Source organism: Lepidochelys kempii, chromosome 7 (assembly GCF_965140265.1).
Source record: "Lepidochelys kempii isolate rLepKem1 chromosome 7, rLepKem1.hap2, whole genome shotgun sequence".
Lineage (NCBI taxonomy): Eukaryota > Metazoa > Chordata > Testudines > Cheloniidae > Lepidochelys > Lepidochelys kempii.
In genome coordinates, this window is record NC_133262.1 from 121,769,339 (window position 1) to 121,791,771 (window position 22,433).

The 22,433-nt window shown below is 46.9% G+C and overlaps 1 protein-coding gene across 1 annotated transcript in view; it reads left to right on the top strand.

Moving 5' to 3' along the window:
* Nucleotides 1-12,279: 12,279 nt before the first annotated feature.
* Nucleotides 12,280-22,433, top strand: part of NT5C2 (5'-nucleotidase, cytosolic II) — an 87,297-nt gene continuing 77,143 nt past the window's right edge. Inside the window, exon 1 of the mRNA XM_073354479.1 lies at nt 12,280-12,360. The gene's annotated coding sequence lies outside the window, so the exon portion shown is untranslated. The remainder of the gene's footprint in view (nt 12,361-22,433) is intronic.

The following is a 22,433-nucleotide window of genomic DNA, read 5'->3' on the forward strand; positions in this document are numbered from 1 at the left end:
CTCTCAGAACTAGGGCTCAAGTTCCCAGCGTGCAACTTTCTCCATCCTATAATGCCATCCATATTCCATAATTGTTGCACCTTTTTTTAAAAAAATCCCACGAACCTATGTGGCGTTTTGCAGTGTCTGCCTTCTCTGACAGAAGCATGCCGCCTGCAGAGCTCAGCACTGTTCTCATGAATGTTGCGAACACAGGATGCCCTATCCTCGGGTATTTGCAGACCACACAAAAAGGGGGGACGCGACGGTTTCTCCCAGGACAGTTTACTAAGGAACGTAGTGAAAAGCCGTTCAGGGTTGTTGGTGGCGTTCATGGAGTCGTTGTGGACGGTGAAGCGCCACTTCTGGGCCCGACAAACAAGCACTGACTCGTGGGATTGCAGCGTAATGCAAGTTTGGGATGAGGATAAGGTGACCAGATGTCCTGATTTTATAGGGACAGTCCCAATTTTTGGGTCTTTTTCTTATATAGGCTCCTATGACCCCCACCCCCGTCCTGAGTTTTCACATTTGGTGTCTGGTCACCCTAGATGACGAGCAGTGGCTGCAGAACGTTCCAGGATCTGAGTGCTGAGCTCGCCCCAACCCTACAGCGCAGGGACACTGGAACGACAGCTGCATTGTGTCAGGGAGCCAGCGGCTGCAGGGTCAGTCTCCTAGCAACTCATTGGCATGATAGCTGATCCTGATTGACTGCACTTCCTGGTTGGTGGAGGGGCAGAGTTAATCTCCAGCTTGACCCAGCAGAGACAGCGCTCACTGGCTGCTCAGTGCATCCCATGCTGCAGCTGCGCTCCTGCTCCCTGCACCTGCTCCCATCCGGCCTGGGCACGCTCCTGCTCTTGCTCCCGTTCCTACCCAGCCTGTTGGCACCTGTTTCAGTTCCCGTCCTTTTCCACCCTTGGCACCCCTGGCTTTGATCCCCAGTTCCATTCCCTGACCATGCCGCAGCTCTCCCCCATTGGCTCTGGCGTCTGGCTTACGATTTCTGGCTCTAATCCCTGGCTCCACTTCCTGACCATGTTTCTGGTTCGCCCCTTAGCTCTGTCATTCAGCTCCTGATATCTGGCTGCAACCCTCAGCTCCGCTTTCCAACCACATCTCTGGCTCACCCTTTGGCTCTGGCATTTGGCTTCTGATCCCTGAGTCTGTCCTTTGGCTCTGCTCTGCTCTCAGCTACCCCCAGTGATGAGCTGCCAGAAGCTGAAGAACCGGTTCCTTCAGTCGCTCCGGGTCTTCAGTGGCACTGAAGGACCTGCCCCCGAAGTGCCACCGAAGGCTCGGAGCGCCGCCAGGTGAGTAAAAATTCACAGGGGACCCTCCCCAGCCGAGAGCTCAGGCGGGACGGGCAGGATGGTCCCGCGGGCCGCATGTGGCCCTCGGGCCGGAGTTTGCCCACCCCTTTAACAACCGGTTCTAAACCGGCTTCAAAATGTAACAACCGGCTTGCGCAAACCGGTGCGAACCGGCTCCAGCTCACCACTGGCTATGCCCCTAGGTGTTCCAGGGCCCTGGTTCTTGACCCCTGCTTGGCTTTGTTCTAACTTCCAGGCTTGCTGTACATTTATACATAAGACTGGATGTTTTCTTGAACCTATGAGTTCTGTAGTGCTGTACATTGACAAATACTGGATGCTTTGGCCCTGCTCGGCATTCTGCAATATGTGTTGTGAACTAATAAAAATCACTTTATTTAAAAAAAAAAGAAATGTGTTGAGTGTCAAAAACAGTACAGGAAAACAACGTGCAAGAAGCAGGCCACACAATACAAACTTTTAACGTAACTTAATGGAACGGATCTTTAAAATTGGAAAGGCAGCAAACATTTTTGTCCATTTCATGCACAGATGGAGTCCATTTTGGCGACACATACACAAACCGTGGTTCTCACAGGTCAGTATATATGAAGCTATAGTTTTCCTTGCTGTCCCCTGGCATGGAGGGGTAGGTGTAAGGATGCAGCCCGGGATGCTACATGATATACACTGGAGAGTGTAGGGACCTGTTTCCATGGAATTCTTTGAGGATTTCAAAGGGTGGGAAGTCTGGGATGTTTGGACCTGTAGGTCAGCCAGGGCCTGCAGCATTTGAGTTTGCTGCCTGAGAAGACCCATTATGCTTGACAAAGCCCTGGCTGGGATGATTTAATTGGGGATGGGTCCTGCTTTTGAGCAGGGGGTTGGACTAGAGGACCTCCTGAGGTCCCTGCCAACCCGGATATTCTGTGATTCTATGATTCTATGTTCAGGTGCATCTCCTGCTCCTTTTCCTGGGCCTTTCTCTTGTCTGCTGTCTCCTTCTCCATGCTGTCTGGCATGTCGGCCCTCCAGGCCCTTTGTTCGCAGTCTGATGCAGCACCGGCTTGCAGGATTTCGCTGAACATGTCATCCTGAATTCCTATTCTTTCTCCTCCTCAGGGTCAGGTATTCTGCAGGTGTGGAGGGGGCGCCCTGCAGGGCTGCAGCATCAGCATCAGATGATAAAAACAGACAGATGTATCGTTGGATTTATAGTCACAAGAGAAAGGGAAAGACAAGTTTCAAAACTCGCTTTGCATATTCCTATAAAACTTTTAATAAGACATACTTGTTGACATGACAGCTTTGGAATTCCATGGCACAGCATTCCTCTCTAGCCCAGCCATGGTGATTACAGTGAGCCAGGGCGGGGTGGTGATGGGAAGGAATTTCGGTTGCATGGCTGTGAACATTGGCACTGTTTGCACAGTCAATGGTGATTTGAGCTTATACCTTACTCCGGAGGATAACCAGGGCACAGAAAGCCCATTACTGTGGGCGTCTCAAAGCCGCCCAAGCCCATATGGTGCGAGCCTGTTTACTGCAATGGTACCATCTGAATTCACTGCAAAGTGGCATGGGAAAGTGCCCTACTGTGGAGGAAGGAACAAGGCGGCCACCCGTAGAAACCTTCAGGAGAGGACTGCAGAGTATCTCCAGGAAAGTTGCATCGAGATCTCTCAGGAGGATTCAAGGGACGGCCCTGAGTACATAAACAAACTGCTCCACACGACCTCCCCACTCCCCCCAAAACCCAGTGGGGGAATGGAAAGCAGATAACTCCACCTCCATTTGTTGTATCTCTACTTCTTGTATGAGTAAAACAAGGATGAGTGAATACAGACGCTCCCTGGGTTATGCAAGACCCGACTTATGCAAATCTGCGCTTATGGAAAAAGTTCCGTAAACTAGAAATAGGAGGGTTGGGGTTTTTTTTGGCGTAATGGTTGGGTATATGTTTCCGACTTACGCAAGATTTGAGTTACGCAAGGCTTTCCGGAGCAGAACGATTGCGTAAGTCGGGGAGCGTCTGTACCTGTGTCTTGTTAGCTTGGGGGTGGGCTAGGCGCCATTTCTAAATTTAAACATTGTAAAGAAAAATGCATTCAGCAGCATTGGGCTCCCCCGTGCTCAGCTGCTGGGATTGACTAGACTGCAGAAGGGTATCAAACAGGTCCTGGCTTGTGGCATAGCTCGTGGTACCCCCCCCACTGTGTCCCCCCCACACCTCCTCACTGTTCATAGCAGGGGTCTCTGTCTCAGGCTCTGCTGAAGTATCCACTGTAGCGTGTGAGATGCTTGGAGGGGTTCTTCACAAAGTATTTCATGCACCATGTTGTGAAAGCGGCAGGTCTGGGGCTCAGTGTTTATTACTACAACAACAAAAGCAGTTGAAAACTGGTGCAAAAAACTATTAATTTTTCTGGGTAAATATTGGCGTTTATTTTGGTGGATGGAAGGACAGATTTTGATTTTCTTCCCATTTTAGTGTGTCAGATCTTTAAACCGTTGTCTGCTAACAGCTTGAAATGTGTACGTAGTGGGCGTGAGATTCATCAGTATGTTCAGATGTGCACGCACTTCAGAGCTTGCATGTGTCCCTATTTGTTTATTGTGTGTATCTTCTAGACTAATACATAGCCTTACTTCAACAGGCAGCTTTGCATATATGCAGACTAATGTATTATTGTAATACAGATATCTCATGCAATGCATTGTATTTTCCTAATAAAAGAAGTTTTTTTATATATATTTGAAAGATACAAACATAGGGTGAAAATTGGGGTCAAAATAATACTTTTTGTAAAACGTGGGATTTTGTCAGTAAAAATCAGTTAAAACCAGGGGTGAAAGTAATTTAAAGGACTTACCGGTATGCCGGAGTCCTGAGCAGGGGGCGTGGCCTCAACCGGAAGAGGTGGGGCCTTTAAATACCAGGGCCCTTTAAATCAAGATTTAAAGGCCCAGGGGCTCCGGCTGCAGTTGGGACCCCCGGGGCCTTTAAATCACCCCCCGAGCTACCAGCTGCAGAGGCGGCTTGGAGCCCAGGGCTCAGGGGCGATTTAAAGGGCCCGGGGCTCCAGCTGCCGCTACCGCAAGTGGAGTTCCAGGCCCTTTAAATCACCGCCGGAGCCCTGCCGCTGCTACCCCAGGGCTCTGGCAGTGGGGCTTGGGCAGCGCTTTAAAGGACCTGGGGCTTCGGCTGCTGCGGGGAGCCCCGGACACTTTAAATCACCGCTGAAGCCCTGCCACTGCTACCTCAGGGCTCCAGCAGCGGGGCTCGGGAGGCAATTTAAAGGGCCCGGGGCTCTGGCCACTGTGGGGAGCCCTGGGTCCTTTAAATTGCCAGCCTGGGGAAGCCAGTCCGATCCAGCACGCCGTACCGGACCAGACCGGCTTACTTTCACCTCTGGTTAAAACTGAAAACAAAGGGGCATAGCACAGTGGAGAGATTCTAGTGGCTAGACAGCTTCGGCACACACACACAGGAGTCTTCTCTGTCTTTTAGTGCCCTGTGATTTCCTGTTTCACTTCCCTTGCTTGCACCAGCCTCACTCTCCCACACTAGTGATCTACACTAAAAAGTTAGGTCGAAGGAAGCCACCTTGCGCTGACCTGTTAATGTATGTGTCTCCACGACCAGGTCCTTTACGCTGACCTAAGTCGCCTCTAATGTCGACTTCTGTAATCCACCTCTGTGAGAGGCGTAGCACTTAATTTGATTTTCATGGGCTGACTGCGAGGTAGTGCAGACGCAGCGTTGTGTAATTCGACTGACTTGGCCTCCAGGAAGTGTCCCACAATGCTCATCTGTGACCGCTCTGGAGATCATTCTTAACTCTGCTGCACTGTAGCCAGGTACACAGGAAACAGCCCCTCCCCTGCTAAAGCCCCGGGAATTTTTGATTTCCCATTTCCTGTTTGATCAGCATTGGGAACATGCCAGCTTGAGCACAGCTGATCATGGAGACGACACGGCCCAAACACGCTCCAGCCTGGTCTGCACAGGGGGTGTCGGATCTCATCGCTGTGTGGGGAGAAGCGTCTGATCAGGTAGAGCTCCGAGCCAGCAGAAGAAATGCTGACATCTGTGCAAAGATCGCTCGTGGAACGGGGGAGAAGGGCTACACGAGGGACACCCAGCAGTGCCCTGTGAAAATCAAAGAACTTCGCCAAGCGTACCAGAAGGCAAGGGAGGCGAACCGGCGTTCTGGTGCTGAACCCCACACATGCCGGGTCTACAATGAGCTGCATGCGATTCTCGGGGGTGACCCTACCACCACCCCCACAAGCAACGTGCACACCTCACAAGCTTATAATCTACTGAGTGTGGTCATCCTATCTGTATGTATGTGTCATTCTTGTATCTGAAACTAGAAATATGAAATATAACTCTGAGGGCCTATTGTAATTATGCAAAGTGTGGGCCATTAATGGTGGTTTGGAATCTTGATGGCTCCCATTAACCAGGACAATTGACTGTAGATGGCTCTGTTTACTTGTATGTCTTCCTGTACACCTGTGTGCTGGCAAGTGGGAAATGAAGTCTTACAGAGACATGTGATCATGTCACCTGAACTGGAATCCATCATTAATCTGGTGCTTTTCCATTTAGAAGGAGAGGTGGAAACCCAGAGAGGGACAAAGGATTCCCGCCTTGTGCAAAAGATATATAATGGGGTGGAACAGAACAGAGGGGGCTGCAGTCATGAGAAATCCCCTAGCTACCACCTGACCTGGAACAAGGACTGTACCCGGGAAAGGATTGGGCCCAGACTAGGAAGGCCTCCAGTCTGTGATAGAAACTTATTGGAACATCTCTGAGGGTGAGATTTTATCTGTATTCAGTTTTATTACTGTATTAGGCTTAGACTTGCGTGTTTTATTTATTTTATTTTGTTCTGTCTGTTATTACTCGGAAGCACTTAAATCCTACTTTTTGTATTTAATAAAATCACTTTTTACTTATTAATTAACCCAGAGTATGTATTAATACCTGGAGGGGGGGTGTGCAAACAGCTGTGCATATCTCTCTATCAGTGTTATAGAGGGCGAACAATTTATGAGTTTACCTTGTATAAGCTTTATAGAGGATAAAACGGATTTATTTGGGGTTTGGACCCCATTGGGAGTTGGGTATCCGAGTGCTGGAAACAGGAGCACTTCTTCAGCTGTTTTCAGTTAAGCCTGCAGCGTTTGGGCGACGAGGTTCAGACCCGGGTCTGGGTTTGCAGCAGGCTGGCATGTCTGGCACAACCAGGCAGGGCACTGAAGTCCCAGGCCGCCAGGGAAAATGGGCTCAGAGGTAGTCTCAGCACATCAGGTGGCAGTTCCCCAGGGGCCTTCTGTGATCCAACCCATCACAGTTAGACATGGACATGGGGAGCAGAAAAGCTTCCAGTGAGCACGAGCGAGCAGCGCAGGATGAGATGCTTCAGATTATGAGGGACCAAGCAGACCTGTTGAGGCGTCTGGTTGAATAGCGGGAACAGAAGCAGGAGGGTAGAGTCCCCCTGCAGACCCTGGTGGACAGCCAGCCAACATCGCCTGGCCCAGAATCACCCTCCCCCAAGTGGGGGAGGGTACAAGGAACAGAAGGCGCCCATTCACAGGCCTTTGATGGTCTGGAATGCGGTGTTATGTTACACCGCTGAAAATAGAACAGGAGGACTTGTGGCACCTTGGAGACTAACACATTTATTTGAGTATAAGCTTTCGTGAGCTACAGCTCACTTCATCGGATCACTGCATGCATCCAATGAAGTGAGCTGTAGCTCACGAAAGCTTATGCTCTAATAAATGTGTTAGTCTCTAAGGTGCCACAAGTCCTCCTGTTCTTTTTGCGGATACAGATTAACATGGCTGCTATTCTGACAGCTGAAAATGTTTCTCCCGTTCCAACTTTACAACCTCTTTTCCCCAAGGTTACCTTTTTTTTCCTGTTCCCCTTCTTTACTTATGTTTGTTAAATAAAGTAAATGGATTTGAGAAATAAATGTTCTTTATTGATAGAAGCAGTGGGCTTGGGGGGAGGGGTTGGCTTTACAAGGACAGTGATACAAGGCAGATGAAGGTTTGGGAAAGCACAATGCAGACAAGCAGTTCACATTACTGTGACTCATTATTGAAACGGCTTTTCAAAGCCTCGGGATACGCAGTGCCCTTTGCTGTGCTCTTCTTATTGCCCTGGTGTCTGGCTGCTCAAAAATGGCTGCCATGTGATCTGTCTCAACTGCCAGACCCTGTGGAAAATTTCCCCCCTTTTTTTCACAGGGATTATGGAGCACACAGTCAGCAGCTATAACCATTGGGATCTTCTCTTCACTAAGGTGCAACCTTGTCCGTAAACTGCTCCAGCGCCCTTTCAAACGACCAAAGGCACATTCAACCACCATTCTGCACTTGCTGAGCCTATAATTGTACCGTTCCTTACTGCTGTCCAGACGGCCGGTGTACGGCTTCATGAGCCATGGGAGCAAGGGGTAGGCTGGGTCCCCCAGGGTAACTATAGGTATCTCAATGTCATCAATGTTCATTCTGTGGACTGGAAAGAAAGTCCCAGACTGCAGCTTTTTGAACAGACCCGAGTTCCTAAAGATGTGCGCGTCATGAACCTTTCCCGACCATCCTACGCTGATGTCGGTGAAATGCCCCCTGTGATCCACCAGCACTTGCAATGCCATTGAAAAGTATCCCTTTTGGTTTATGTACTTTTTGGCAAGCTGGTCTGGTGCCAAGATGGGGATATTTGTGCCATCTATCACCCCACCACAGTTAGGGAACCCCACTGCGGCAAAACCATCCACTACGTCCTGCACATTTCCCAGACTTGCTACCCTTCATAGCCGAAGTCAATTAATGGCCCTGCACACTTGGAGCACAGCAACTCCCAAAGTGATTTATCCACTCCAAAATGATTCCCCACTGACTGGTAACTGTCTGGCGTTGCAAACTTCCAAATAGTGATTGCCACTCGCTTCTCCATTGTCAGAGCAGCTCTCATTTTTGTGAGGCTGAACTGCAGGGCAGGGGAAAACTCTGCACAAAGTTCCTGGAAGGTGGCCTTCTGCATTTGAAAGTTCTGCAGCCACTGCTTGTCATCCCAGACCTGCAAAATGATGCGGTCCCACCAGTCAGTGCTTGTTTCACGGGACCAGAAACAAGAAAAGGAGGACTTGTGGCACCTTAGAGACTAAATTTATTTGAGCATAAGCTTTCGTGAGCTACAGTGTTATACCAATAAAATAAAAACCAGCAGGATTTTATTAAAGGGGAAAAGGCAAAATGCCACATTTATTGTGAATACAGAAAGAATCATAGTAAGCAGTTAGTTATAGCTATAGCATTCCATTCAATCTCATATTTATTCACACATTCATTCATACACACACACACACACACACACACACACACACACACACACACACACACACACACACACACACACACAGGTTCTGTAATGTTGTTATCATAGTTACCAGCCTTAGAGTTGCTCATGCCAGGCCACTGGCCAGGTGGCCTGGACGTGAGGAGGGAGCAGAGCCTTGTCAGATGCTCGTCTGATGCTCCTGGAAGTTGGTTTGCAGAATCAGACCCCAAAGTTCTCACTTTCTAGAGTCCATTTTTATAGGAATTTCTTCCTATGCCAGTCTATGGGAATTGCTTCATCATGCTGTTGCTGAATCAATCAGCAGATGTCACATTCCTGACAGCTCCGTGCTGCTAGATGTTATTTTGTTCTTTGGTTCTCCCATTCTTGAGGCTGTTGGGTGGATTCCAGTCTGCCCTCCGGGGGTCCTCTGGTTATTTCCACTTGACCTCTTCTTCAGCCGATGGACACTGGATTCTTAGGCTGGCACCTCCCTGATCATTCAGTTATTATCCACACCAAGCATCCATCCACATACATCCTCTATCTCTATTTTAATCACAATTGTTAACAAAGCGAGATGAATACAACAAAAGGGCGGGGAGTCTCTGGGTGCTGTTTCTGTTGTTACAGAGTATTGCTTTGAGTCTCTCTCTGTGTGAGTAGTTGTTGTTACAAAGAATTGCTTTGAGAACAGACTCTGTCTTAGAATGTACTAACACAATTAGCAGCTTGCAAGTTTCACACATAGAGGAAGAGAAACAGTACTAAAAACCAAGAGACCTCTTAATTAGTAATACCCTGGAATTTAAACTATGGGGAATCAAACTCATTCTTGATTTTAATACAGAACTTCTTCAATATGATCCAACAACAGCTCACTTCATTGGATGCATGCAGTGGAAAATACAGTAGGGAGCTTTTCTATACACAGAGAACATGAAACAATGAGTGTTACCATACACATTGTAAGAAGAGTGATCAGGTAAGGTGAGCTATTACCAGCAGGAGAGAAAACAAAACTAAAAACCTTTTGCAGTGATAATCAAGATGGGCCATTTCCAGCAGTTGACAAGAACGTGTGAGGAACAGTAGGGGGGAAAAATAAACATGGGGAAATAGTTTTACTTTGCGTAATGACACATCCACTCCCAGTCTTTATTCAAGCTTAAGTTAATGGTGTCCAGTTTGCAAATGAATTCCAATTCAGCAGTCTCTTGTTGGAGTCTGTTTTTGAAGATTTTTTGTTGAAGAATTGCAACTTTTAGGTCTGTAATCGAGTGACCAGAGAGATTGATGTGTTCTCCAACAGGTTTTTGAATGTTATAATTCTTGACATCTGACTTATGTCCATTTATTCTTTTACATAGCGACTGTCCAGTTTGACCCATGTACATGGCAGAGGGGCATGGCTGGCACATGATGGCATATATCACATTGGTAGATGTGCAGGTGAATGAGCCTCTGATAGTGTGGCTGATGTGATTAGGCCCTATGATGGTGTCCCCTGAATAGATATGTGGACACAGTTGGCAATGGGCCAACTGCAAAGGATAGGTTCCTGGGTCAGTGTTTTTGTTGTGTGGTGTGTGGTTGCTGGTGAGCGTTTGCTTCAGGTTGCGGGGCTGTCTGTAAGCAAGGACTGGCCTGTCTCCCAAGATCTGTGAGAGTGGTGGGTCGTCCTTCAGGATAGGTTGTAGATCTTTGATGATGCACCAAAAAATCTTCAAAAACAGACTCCAACAAGAGACTGCTGAATAGGAATTAATTTGTAAACTGGACATCATTAAATTAGGCTTGAATAAAGACTGGGAGTGGATGTGTCATTACACAAAGTAAAACTATTTCCCCATGTTTATTTCCTCCCCCTACTGTTCCTCACACGTTCTTGTCAACTGCTGGAAATGGCCCATCTTGATTATCACTGCAAAAGGTTTTTGGTTTTGTTTTCTCTCCTGCTGGTAATAGCTCACCTTACCTGATCACTCTCATTACAGTGTGTATGGTAACGCCCATTGTTTCATGTTCTCTGTGTATAGAAAATCTCCCTACTGTGTTTTCCACTGCATGCATCCGATGAAGCGAGCTGTAGCTCACGAAAGCTTATGGTCAAATAAATTTGTTCGTCTCTAAGGTGACACAAGTACTCCTGTTCTTTTTGCGAATACAGACTAACACAGCTGCTACTCTGGGACCAGAAACGGCGCTCAACAGTGTGCAGCTGCTCTGTGACTGCCAGTAGTAACTGTGAATTGCTTTTTTCAATGGCTTGCAGCAGGGCTGCTTGCAGGACATTGCTATGTTCTGTGCAGCAGACCCTACTTTGGCTCTGGAAATACTGCACGAGAATGCACAAGATGATTGAGATGCTCACAGCAAGAGTGCACAACTGAGCAGGATCCATGCTTCCGGGGTTCTGGTGTACGCGTTTTAAGGCGCGAAAACCACTGAGTTGTTTGCCATTGAGTGGGATGCCGACACAATGTTCCTATTCTCCCCAGGACAATGTTTTGGTCCTATGAGGCATCGCACAAATTTCCCAAAACACACTGCGGCAAGTTGCACTTTGGGATAGCTACCCACGATGCACTGCTTTGTGCATTGATGCAGGCACTGCTACTGAGGACGCACTCCATGGAGACAATGAGCATGGTGTGGCCACGCACAATCGACTTAAGTCATTCAGAGGCTCAAGGTCGAATTAGATAAAGTCGACTTAATTTTGTAGCGTACATATGGCCAACCCCATCAAGTGCTTCGCTACTTACCCCATGCTACTGTATCATCTGTTCCCCCATAATCACTCCCACACACTGCCGCATCTTTCATCCAGGCCAGAGAACATGATATTTTACAGTATTTACCATGCACAAAAGAACCAACCAGCTCTCCAGCCACTTGGCCAAATGATTGTCCCTGATTCCAGTGCAATGGGGTGGCCAGCCTGGCACCCCCAGCCCTCGTTGCAAAGCCATTGGGATGGGGAGACTGGTACCGCCAGCTCTGATGGTTAATGTCACTGAGAAGGGGCACCCTGCACTACCACTCCTGTTGCAGTTCGGGGGGCGGGGGGCGTACATGGCAAGGAGCAAAGACTATGCTGCAGACGCTGAGCGAAAGGCTAATCAAACTGCAGAGGTGTAGCGGCACGTTGAATCCGGGCGGAGTGCTCCAAGCACTGTGTGAAGCCAGGGTGTGATTGCTGCAAAGGGCTGAATGCATTACATCCTCTTCTGCACACAGCCCCCAGCCCCCCATTTGCTTTGGGGTTGATCCTGGCGCCACTCCCTAGATCACCCTCCAGGTGCCTCCAGGAGAGGTGCTGGAACAATTTGTATAGTGGGGGTGTTGAGAGCCATTGAACCAAACTGCAGATGCTGTGTATGATGGGAACCAGGAGGTTTAAGCCAGGGGGTGGCAGAATCCGTGTGCGGCTGTATTGGGGGGTTGCACACGCTCCCCGGTCCCTGGCAAGGTCTGTGTGCGGCTGTATTGGGGCGTTGCACACTCTCCCCGGTCCCTGGCAGGGTCTGTGTGCGGCTGCGCTGGCGGAGTGGGTGGCCCCCCCCCCCCGTCCCGCTCCACGTCCCCTGTCTATTGGCTACGGGGCGGGGCGCACGCCGCGCCTGCGCAGTGCGGCCGCCCCCGTGTTGCGGCTGTGGTGCGGTTTATTTCTTCGCAGAGCGGCTGCAGGTGAGGAAGCTGGGAGTCCGGGACCCCCGCCGCGAGAGACCCCCTCACCTGGGGAGGGGCCGTGGGCAGGACCCCCCCCCACGCCCCCCCCCTCGCGCGGGCAGCGCCCCAGGGCAGGAGCGCCCCAGGGCAGGACCCCCCCCCACACGCCCCCCCCCCTCGCGCGGGCAGCGCCCCAGGGCAGGACCCCCCCCACACGCCCCCCCCCCTCGCGCGGGCAGCGCCCCAGGGCAGGACCCCCCCCCCGCGCCCCCCCCCCTCGCGCGGGCAGCGCCCCAGGGCAGGACCCCCCCCCCGCGCCCCCCCCCCTCGCGCGGGCAGCGCCCCAGGGCAGGACCCCCCCACGCGCGCCCCCCCCCTCGCGCGGGCAGCGCCCCAGGGCAGGACCCCCCCACGCGCGCCCCCCCCCTCGCGCGGGCAGCGCCCCAGGGCAGGACCCCCCCACGCGCGCCCCCCCCCCGCGCGGGCAGCGCCCCAGGGCAGGACCCCCCCACGCGCGCCCCCCCCCTCGCGCGGGCAGCGCCCCAGGGCAGGACCCCCCCACGCGCGCCCCCCCCCTCGCGCGGGCAGCGCCCCAGGGCAGGACCCCCCCACGCGCGCCCCCCCCCTCGCGCGGGCAGCGCCCCAGGGCAGGACCCCCCCCACGCGCGCCCCCCCCCTCGCGCGGGCAGCGCCCCAGGGCAGGACCCCCCCACGCGCGCCCCCCCCCTCGCGCGGGCAGCGCCCCAGGGCAGGACCCCCCCCACGCGCGCCCCCCCCCTCGCGCGGGCAGCGCCCCAGGGCAGGACCCCCCCACGCGCGCCCCCCCCCTCGCGCGGGCAGCGCCCCAGGGCAGGACCCCCCCACGCGCGCCCCCCCCCCGCGCGGGCAGCGCCCCAGGGCAGGACCCCCCACGCGCGCCCCCCCCCTCGCGCGGGCAGCGCCCCAGGGCAGGACCCCCCCACGCGCCCCCCTGTCCTTGGGGTGCCCCAGTCGAGCTGCTCCCTTGTGCTATCGCTGAGGGGATCCTTGCTCCCCACGGGTGACCCGGGGGGGGTTCTCTTCAGCGTGGTTACTGAGGGGTGCCTCCACCTCAGGAGTGGTGCCCCCTTTCCCCGGCAGTGACTGGCTAGAGACCAGCTTGAGGACCTTCCCCCCCCAAATCGAGTGAGTCCCTGAGGCTCTCTTCCCTGCAGCCTCCAGGCTCACCCTGGCTTCTGGGTGGAGAGGGGGCCGCTTGGCTGAGCCCGGGAACCCCTTGTCGTTTATTTCCTCTCATGGATGTTGGGCTGAGCGCCCCAGCAAACCAAACTGCAGCTGGACAATTCATCCCTGCTTCCCCCTGGGGCTGGGGATTGAGGGGGAGGTGATGCCCTGTATAGAGGAAAGCAACTGACTTGGCAGGATGGGAAGTGTTTTCAGGGTAGCCTTGCATCAGAAGGTGGTTCAGTGTCACTTGCTTTATTTGAACTGAGTTGGCCTTGGCAAATGGGTCCCTGTCAGGCTTGAACTGATAACCCAGGGAGGACAGGTGCGAACCAAATAAATATCAGGTTTGCTTTCATTTTACTTGTCTTTTTTTAATGCCTCTACTTCTGGCAGTGTTTTGTTGCAAAATGTACACCAGTTCTGCATTAGCTACTGATATATTAAGGGATTTAATAGGTCCCTTCCATCTCTCTTTTATCTGGTTCAGGCTGTTGTAAAAATGTGGAGGTGATGAATTCCTCTAAAGGTGTTTACATTTAATTGACTCTAATGTGGATGCTCCAGGATGGTACTTGGCCTGTTGGTTCTGGGTTTCATATTCATGACTGTAAAAATGGCACCTTCTTCCTCAACCCCCTGTGAAGTGAAAAATATATCTTGTCATTAACTAAAATATATTTTGCTGCTTCTTACACCTGTTAGCTCTGGGAGACGGAGCTGTGTTCTATTCTGGGTCACGTATTATCATGCTCCTCTTACTAGAATTGTTAACTAGGGGCCTGATCCTTCAAATACTTATTCACATTACTCATATGAGTAATATGAGTAATGTTAAATGTGTATAAATGTTTGCAGATCTTTGTTTGTGATATTGTAAGCCAGAAAGAGGACGTAGCTTTTTTTTTTTTACTTCCATATTGAGTTTGCAGTGGTGGCAGTTAGAAAAAACGTACACACATTTTCAACTTGTCCACTGAGCACTTTTGCTCTGGAAATATTTGAGAAACAATCCTAATAGTCATGTTCTAGAGCAGAACTCCATTGTAGCTAGTCTCGAGGTCAAAAGATCAGTTGGGAACTTATAACAACAGTTGGAGTTGTCAAGCATAAATGTAGTTTTGTTATATACTACAATACAATTTTTATTTGTATCCTGTCACCTAAATATACTGTATTCCAAAATGCTCCATGGAGTTACATACAGTTACAGATATAAACAGGGGTGAAAAATTTTGAGAGCGAGAGAACCTTTTCAGCTGAGGTTTGAGATCAGAAATTGTGCCAATATATTTGCTTTTCTAGCATTACTATTATAAGGCATTTGCTAAAGATCAGTTTGAGGTGAAATTTGTCAGGCAGCTTTTCAGTTTAAAGCAATTTTTTAAAATAAAGCTTGTTTAAATAAAGTGTGAAGGATGTCTCCAAATTTAGGTTTTGGAAAAATAAGCTTTATAAAAGCTAAAACCACTAGAAATATTTACACTGAGCTATTTTCAAACGTCAACTTAAAGTTTTCTTTAAAAAAAAAAAAAAAAAGTCTCCCTTAATGTTTGGAACCTGAACCTTGAAACATTATTCTCTTTGGGAAAATCTCAAAAGTAACCGTTATTTAAAAAAGGAGAAGAAACAAAAGTGAAAATAAATACATTTTCATGTCTGTGCTGAGAGAAATGAAGTGTTTGTGCGGGGACAATCTCAAATACCATGGAAAAGGAAATATGGGCTTGTTAAATATGATTTTTAATCTGATTAATAAAATGTAGTTTGTAATAGAAACTATTGTCTAGGGAAGAGACGGCTCAGAGGATTGGTTATAGTGATAGCTCTCAACCTTCCAGATTACTGTTTTCAGGGGTCTGATTTGTCTTGCGTACCCCCAACTTTCACCTCACTTAAAAACTACTTACTTACAAAATCAGAAATAAAAATGCAAAAGTATCACAGCACACTTTTACTGTAAAATTGCTTACTTTCTCACTGTTACCATATAATTATAAAATAAATGGCTTGGAATATAAATATTGTACTTACATTTCAGTGTATAGTGTATAGAACAGTATAGACAAGTCATTGTTTGAAATTTTAATTTGTACTGACTTTGCTAGTGCTTTTTATGTAGTCTGTTGTAAAACTAGGCAAATATCAACATGAGTTGATGTACCCCCTGGAAGACCTCTGTGTACCCCCAAGGGGTATGTGTACCTCTGGCTGAGAACCACCGGGTTATAGATTAGGCTCATAGTGCTCACAAGTTAGTTTGCAGGTTCAGGCTCAGCTTAAGTTTTGAGATCCCCAGGAGTAACATAAACTGCTCCAGAATATGTACGTGGGAGGAAGGTTGACTGTTGGCAGCTCCTCCCAGATAATCCTACATAGGTAGAATCAGATGGATGATGTGCAATGGAAGCTAAACTGCCTAGCCAGTTCTGCAGACTTGGAATCAAAGAGTGCTGTGGGACATCGGTGATCTGATATAGCAGAGCCTTCTGCTACTTGGCCATTGGTTAAAATCTAGCAGAGCTCTGTAATGATCCAAAGCTGTTATCTGACAGCTGTTTGGCCTTCTGGGAAGTGAATGAGTGGTTCTAGCTCAATTCCTCATGGAAAATTCCACATCCTAACAGGCTCCCTGTTTGGCTGTCTTAAAGAGAACAAGGATTGAATGGCCTTTGGGACTGATCTCCTGTCGCACTCTTCTATGTCTTCACTCTCTGTTAGATCTGAGACACATCAGTAAGGCAGCGTGGGGGAGTTTCCACTTTGTATACCCTGTTATCTGTTCTTCCCCCAGTTTGTAGTGGTGTGAATCATCAGCATAAAGCTCACTTGAAAAATACTTGAATTATTGGCATCTTTTAAGAAGACCAAAGTATTAATCTTTGATACTTGGCTACTCTGTGTCTAGGCGTAACTTGTTCTTTGGATATCTCCATATTATGAATTTTCATGTTAATTGTTCTCAGTGTAACAGACCCATTCTGTGCTACTGAAGAAACCATTATTATGTATTGTGGGTAAGATCCATATATTAGTGGTTTGTATTATTTTAATATTATGGATCATCATTCATTGGAATGATTCCTAAAATGTTAGGCTATTTCCTGCCAATAGAGAGCACTCAACACAAGTTTATTTTTCTTTTCCTTTATTACCACAAAGGAAGTTCAGAATGTACAATAAACAGAATTGATGCAATATCTGGAAAAAAAATTCAGTGTTGTTTAAGTTGGCTGCCCTGAGCAGTATATTATCTAAATATGACTAAATTAGGGTAACCACTCTGCCCCAAACTCCTCACTTCCAGACTGTATGTTGAAGGGTCAGGCCAGTGCTATGAAAAACTTTAGCATTTACAGTATTGAAGCACAACGGGTTAAGTTAAGGACCGTACATATATGGGCAATGATATCTTGCCTCAGATGATAGGCGAGGCAAGAAGGAGCATAAGTCATTCTGCCCGTCTGAGAAGCACGATAATCCCTTAAATATAGACAGTCTTATGACTACCATATTATGTAGTAGAATGTATACTTTATAATATATTCAGTAGTAGATTTGCTGTGCATTGTCCTGAGTATTAGTTCCCTGACACTTAGCCACTGCACCCACTTATTTAAGTGTAGTACTGAATGTCTCTGTGCCTGGGTAAAGCCTTCTGCTGCTATGTCACTTGTTAAAATCTGACATAGATTGGCAGTGACTAAAAGTTCTTGCTAGTTGGCAATCTTAGTCTAGTTTCTTTTGCGTAGGTACATCTGTTGCAAAACTCACTGTCACAATTGCTGATATATAGCTCCCTGTTTTGGTAGAGACCAAGGACTAAAGGGGCCATTAATCCCTTCTCCCCTATATTTGTTTATATGGTGCTGCTATGCACACATAGGCCATTAAAATTAATAGGTCCTTGGCTTGTGGATCTTACCAGCTAGATCAAACTTAACACAGCAGAGATACAAATAAACAAAGGTGGAGGAAGAAATATGGGGGAGTGAGGGTTACAGTAGTGAAATATCGGTAGATGTAATATTGCTGTTTGCACATCTTGTTTGGGTTTTTAAATCAAACGTATGAATGTTTGAGCATAGCATCTTTAACTTTGGGTGGGAGTCAGGTAGAAGGCAAAGGCACAAGCTTTGAAGAGCCCTGAAGATATTCTTTCCAGAACCAGGATGAAGCACTTTAGCAGGGTCTAGTGTGTGGAGTCTTGCCCTAATGCTGCCTGTGCTGTACCCATTCTGTGGCTAAACAGAGGGCTTCAGCCTCCAAACCTGCCAGTCTGGCTCCTTTCACCAGTACAAATTCATCTGAAAAAAGAGAAGGGGATGGGGTGCTCCACTGTGCCCAGCTGTGTCCTGAAGTCATTTCACAGTCCAGGTATAATTTAGTTGTCTAACCACAGGAATAATATTTACAGCTCCCAGTTATGCTCTGAATGTTTCAAAACAAAGATTTATTATACTGAGTGTGTACTTAATAAGCAGATTGTAGGGTTGGCCTGAGGGAAAGGAAAAAGTAGAGATTTAGCTTTCCTTAGGCGCTCCTACAAAGTGCTGTGAAATAGTCTCATTTTTCACTGTTTGCTTAAGAAAGCAAAAAGAGCAGGCCCTTGAATTAGCTGGCTTTGGCCCAGATGTTTGTAGCTCTCCACACTGACATCTGTGTAATGTGTGGAACACTTTATATATAAAAACATTCCTACAGGGTTTAATGAAGTGGAACAAAGTTGAACCCTCAAGTGAAGACACGCTGTGAAAGTGCTATCCATAGCAATCACGGTGAGGTAATTGATCCATCCAGCTCCATTAATTACTAACAAAAATAACTCAGTTTTGTGGTCAGTTTTTTAAGTATTAAGAGTTGGAAGTATCTGAGGGAGATCAACTCTACTGATAGCTTAGGATATATCATAATCCCTAAACCCAGTTGAGTCTAGCTGGTGTGTTCTGGGTTGACTCAGTCAGCTAACCACCCCCAGAAGTTCCCAGGGAAAAGGGGCAGAGCAGATCATGTGACAGTCCAGCCCACCGCTGACTGAAAAAACAGGTCAGAAAATAAATTAACGGTGCTCTCTTTATCTAGAGAAACAACATGCTGTAACTGCAGTTAAACACAGATATGAATGTCATATTACCTGTTTCCTCATCTTCCTGCTTGTTCAACCGATAGGTCAGTGTGGCTTTTTTATCACATGTAAAGTGCTGCAGGGTTACCGGATTGGATTGAGCAATTAAGGCCAGAGCACAGTTCAGGAGATGTATTTTATCTAAATTCACCGTTAGCATATAATGAATGATAAATAAGATACATAGATATTTAATCATTCACACTTCATTTGGGGAGAGGGGGGATGAAAAAAGTGGATTATGTCTATGGGTCGTATCTTGAGACCCTCAGTCTGATAGGCTGGGAGTACTGCAGAGGCAACATGCTCACTCCCTTGGCTAAGGGAGCATTTCAGGTTCTCAAAGGCTAACTGAGGAGTGGTATTGAACTTAGGGTGGATGCAGCTGGTTCCTGCCATTGTCAGTTGAAAGGCTGGGGCCATCTAATACAGAGCTTTTGGGAGAGTGGGGTGGGGGGAAGAGTTACAATAAAAAATAAGGGCAAAAAAGGAGAACCCCAGAAGACTCATGGTAAGCTAAGTGCCTGTTGTGCTCTTGGTGCTACATGAATAATAGTACGCCTTAAAAAGAGATCCAACAGGCACCCCTTTCATATCTGGTTACTATACTATATATGGATTTATCTTCACAACACCCCTGTGAGGTAGGGCAGCATTATCTCTGTTCAAGAACAGAGGCACAAGAGATTAAGTGACCTGCCCAGGATCACACAGGAAGTCTGTGACAGAGCTGGTTATTGAGCCCAGGTCTCTTGAGTTCTAGGCCAGTGTCTTAACCACAAGTCCACCCTTTCTCCATTGGACAAATGATGTCCTTGTCAAAAATTCAGTGCCCCGGGCCATTTACTAAAGTGTGCGAGGTCACAATATATACATCCTTTGAGACTCCCAAAAAGTCCTCTAGTAAAACCAGGAAAGACCAGAGCTAGTATTTTGATATCTTAGGTAAAATACAAACAGAAAAAAAAATCCTTTTAAATACAAAATTAACTTGGCAGTGCAGATCTCAGGATTATTTGATCAGCTTGGGATGCTGACCACTGATAATACATGAAGACTGCTCTTTGTATAGTACATGTTAAAAGATATTGCAGTCATTTATAGAGCTTATTACTAAAGAGCGGCCACATGAATGTGTAGGGAGCTGTCCTGTATTTTTTCCAGGACAAAGTTGGTGTATAACAAAACCTGTAGCATATAAAAGTAAAATTCTGCCAGTTTACGAGACGACTGATGGATAGCTAATATAACACCGATTTTTAAAAAAGGCTCCTGAGGTGATCCTGGCAATTACAGGCTGGTAAGTCTAACCTCAGTACCTGGCAGATTGGTTGAAACTATAGTAAAGAACGCAATTATCACACACATAGAACACGGTATCTTGAGGAAGAGTCAACACAGCTTTTGTAAAGGGAAATCATGCCTCATCAATCTGTTAGAATTCTTTGAGGTGTCAACAAACATGGACAAGAGTGATCAAGTGGATACAGTGTACTTGGACTTTCAGAAAGCCTTTGACAAAGTCCCTCACCAAGAGCTCTTAAGCAAAGTAAGCAGTCATGGGATAAGAGGGAAGGTCTTCTCATGGATCAGTAATTGGTTAAAAATAGGAAACAAAGGGTAGGAATAAATGGTCAGTTTTCACAAGGGAGCCCCAAGGATCTGTACTGCAACCAGTGCTGTTCAACATAGTCACAAATGATCTTAAAAAGAAAAGGAGTACTTGTGGCACCTTAGAGGCAAGGTGCCACAAGTACTCCTTTTCTTTTTGCGAATACAGACTAACACGGCTGCTACTCTGAAACAAATGATCTTGTGTCAGTTATAATGTCAAATCAGCCTTTGTAGCTGTTAACCGTTGATATTGCACAGCAGTAGTAAAAACAAGAATAGTTTGTACTGTCTGTGCCTTTTCTTTGAGGATCTCAAATCACTTTGCAAAGATGGATAAGTATTATCGTCCCCACTTTCCAAGGCAACTGAGATATGTTGTAGTTCAGGGATTTACCCAAGGTTCCTGGAACAAATCAGTGACAGAGGATGGAATCACACTTTTTATTATTTACATTATTGTAGCGTCTAGGGCTCCCAGTCAAGGATATGGGTCTGGCTGTGGTAGGTACTTCGATCAAAAATCAATTCCTGGTCTTCAGCTAAAACAATTAAATCCGTGGTTCTCAAATTTTTTCATAGGGTGGAATACATTTTAGCAGAAAGATTAACTTAGTCTCTTGTTCCTAATCACATAGTCACTCCTGTGGCAATTAGAGCAATTGCTTGCATGGAGAATAATAAGCAAGGTTTCAGAGTAACAGCCGTGTTAGTCTGTATTCGCAAAAAGAAAAGGAGTACTTGTGCCACCTTAGAGACTAACCAATTTATTTGAGCATAAGCTTTCGTGAGCTACAGCTCACTTCATCGGATGCATACTGTAGAAAGTGTAGAAGATCTTTTTATATACACACAAAGCATGAAAAAATACCTCCTCCCACCCCTCTCTCCTGCTGCTAATAGCTTATCTAAAATGATCAATAATAAGCAAGTATTTAATGAGTTTTAGGTATGTCCTTATGTAATTTAGCAGCTGGAAACAAGGAGCAAAGACAGCACAGTGTGACTGGCCAGACTACCAGAAAGCGCTCAGTGCATCACAATTTGGATAACTCTGCACTAAATCATGCTGTACATTTTTAGGGTGTCCTTTTCTGTGCAAGACTTTTTTAGGAGTTGAGCATTATTCTAACAGCAGCATACTGTAAAGAGGGAGATTTTAATGGACTTCAGTGCAGTCTTCATAGATTTCAAAGCCAGAAGGGATCATCTAGTGGAACCTCTTGTATAACACAGGCCAAGAGGCCATAGAACTTCTCCAAAATATTTCCTAGAGCATATATTTTAGAAACACTTCTAGTCATGTTTTAAAAATAGTCTGTGATAGAGAATTCACTGCAACCCTTAGCAAATTGTTCCAGTGGTTAATTACTCTCATAATTAAAAATTTACACCTGATTTCCAGTCTGAATTTGTTTAGCTTCAACTTCCCCTCACTGGATTGTGTTATACCTTTCTCTGCTACATTGAAGATCCTATTATCAAATATTTGTTCCCCATGTAGATTTTTATAAACTGTAATCAAGTCACCCCTTGACCTTTTCTTTGTTATGCTAAATAGATTGAGCTCCCTGAGTTTATCATAAGACATGTTTTCTTTTAGAATCCTTTAGTCAGTCTCGAGGCTCTTCTCTGAACCTTCTCCAATTTATCAACATCCTTCTTGAGTTGTGGACAGCGGAACTGGACACCTTATTCTAGTAGTTGTTACACCAGGGCCTAATAGAGAGGTAAAATAATGTCTCTACTCTTACTTAGGGTTCCCGTGTTTTTGCATCCCAGGGTTGCATTAGCTCTTAATAGAAGGAGTCTTAATAGAGTGAGTAGAATAGGTGCAATATTGAGGACTCTTAAGTCTTGTCTTGTACTGTATTCATTCATTTACAATGAGCGGAAGCTTTTTGTGCACAGTGCACTTTGAGATTCCCCAGAAGCAACCTTTTGTCCATACACTGACCTTGTATTAACAACTTCAAAGCATTTTCTTGGTTTTGTGGTCAATTAGTATCATTGTAGAGGGCAAGAGTCCCCTTTATTCGTAGATTAGAAAGCCAGAAGGAACCATTATGATCAACTAGCCTGATTAACACAGGTCATAGCACGTCCCCAGTTTATTCCTATTTCAACTAAAGCATATCTTTAGAAAAACATC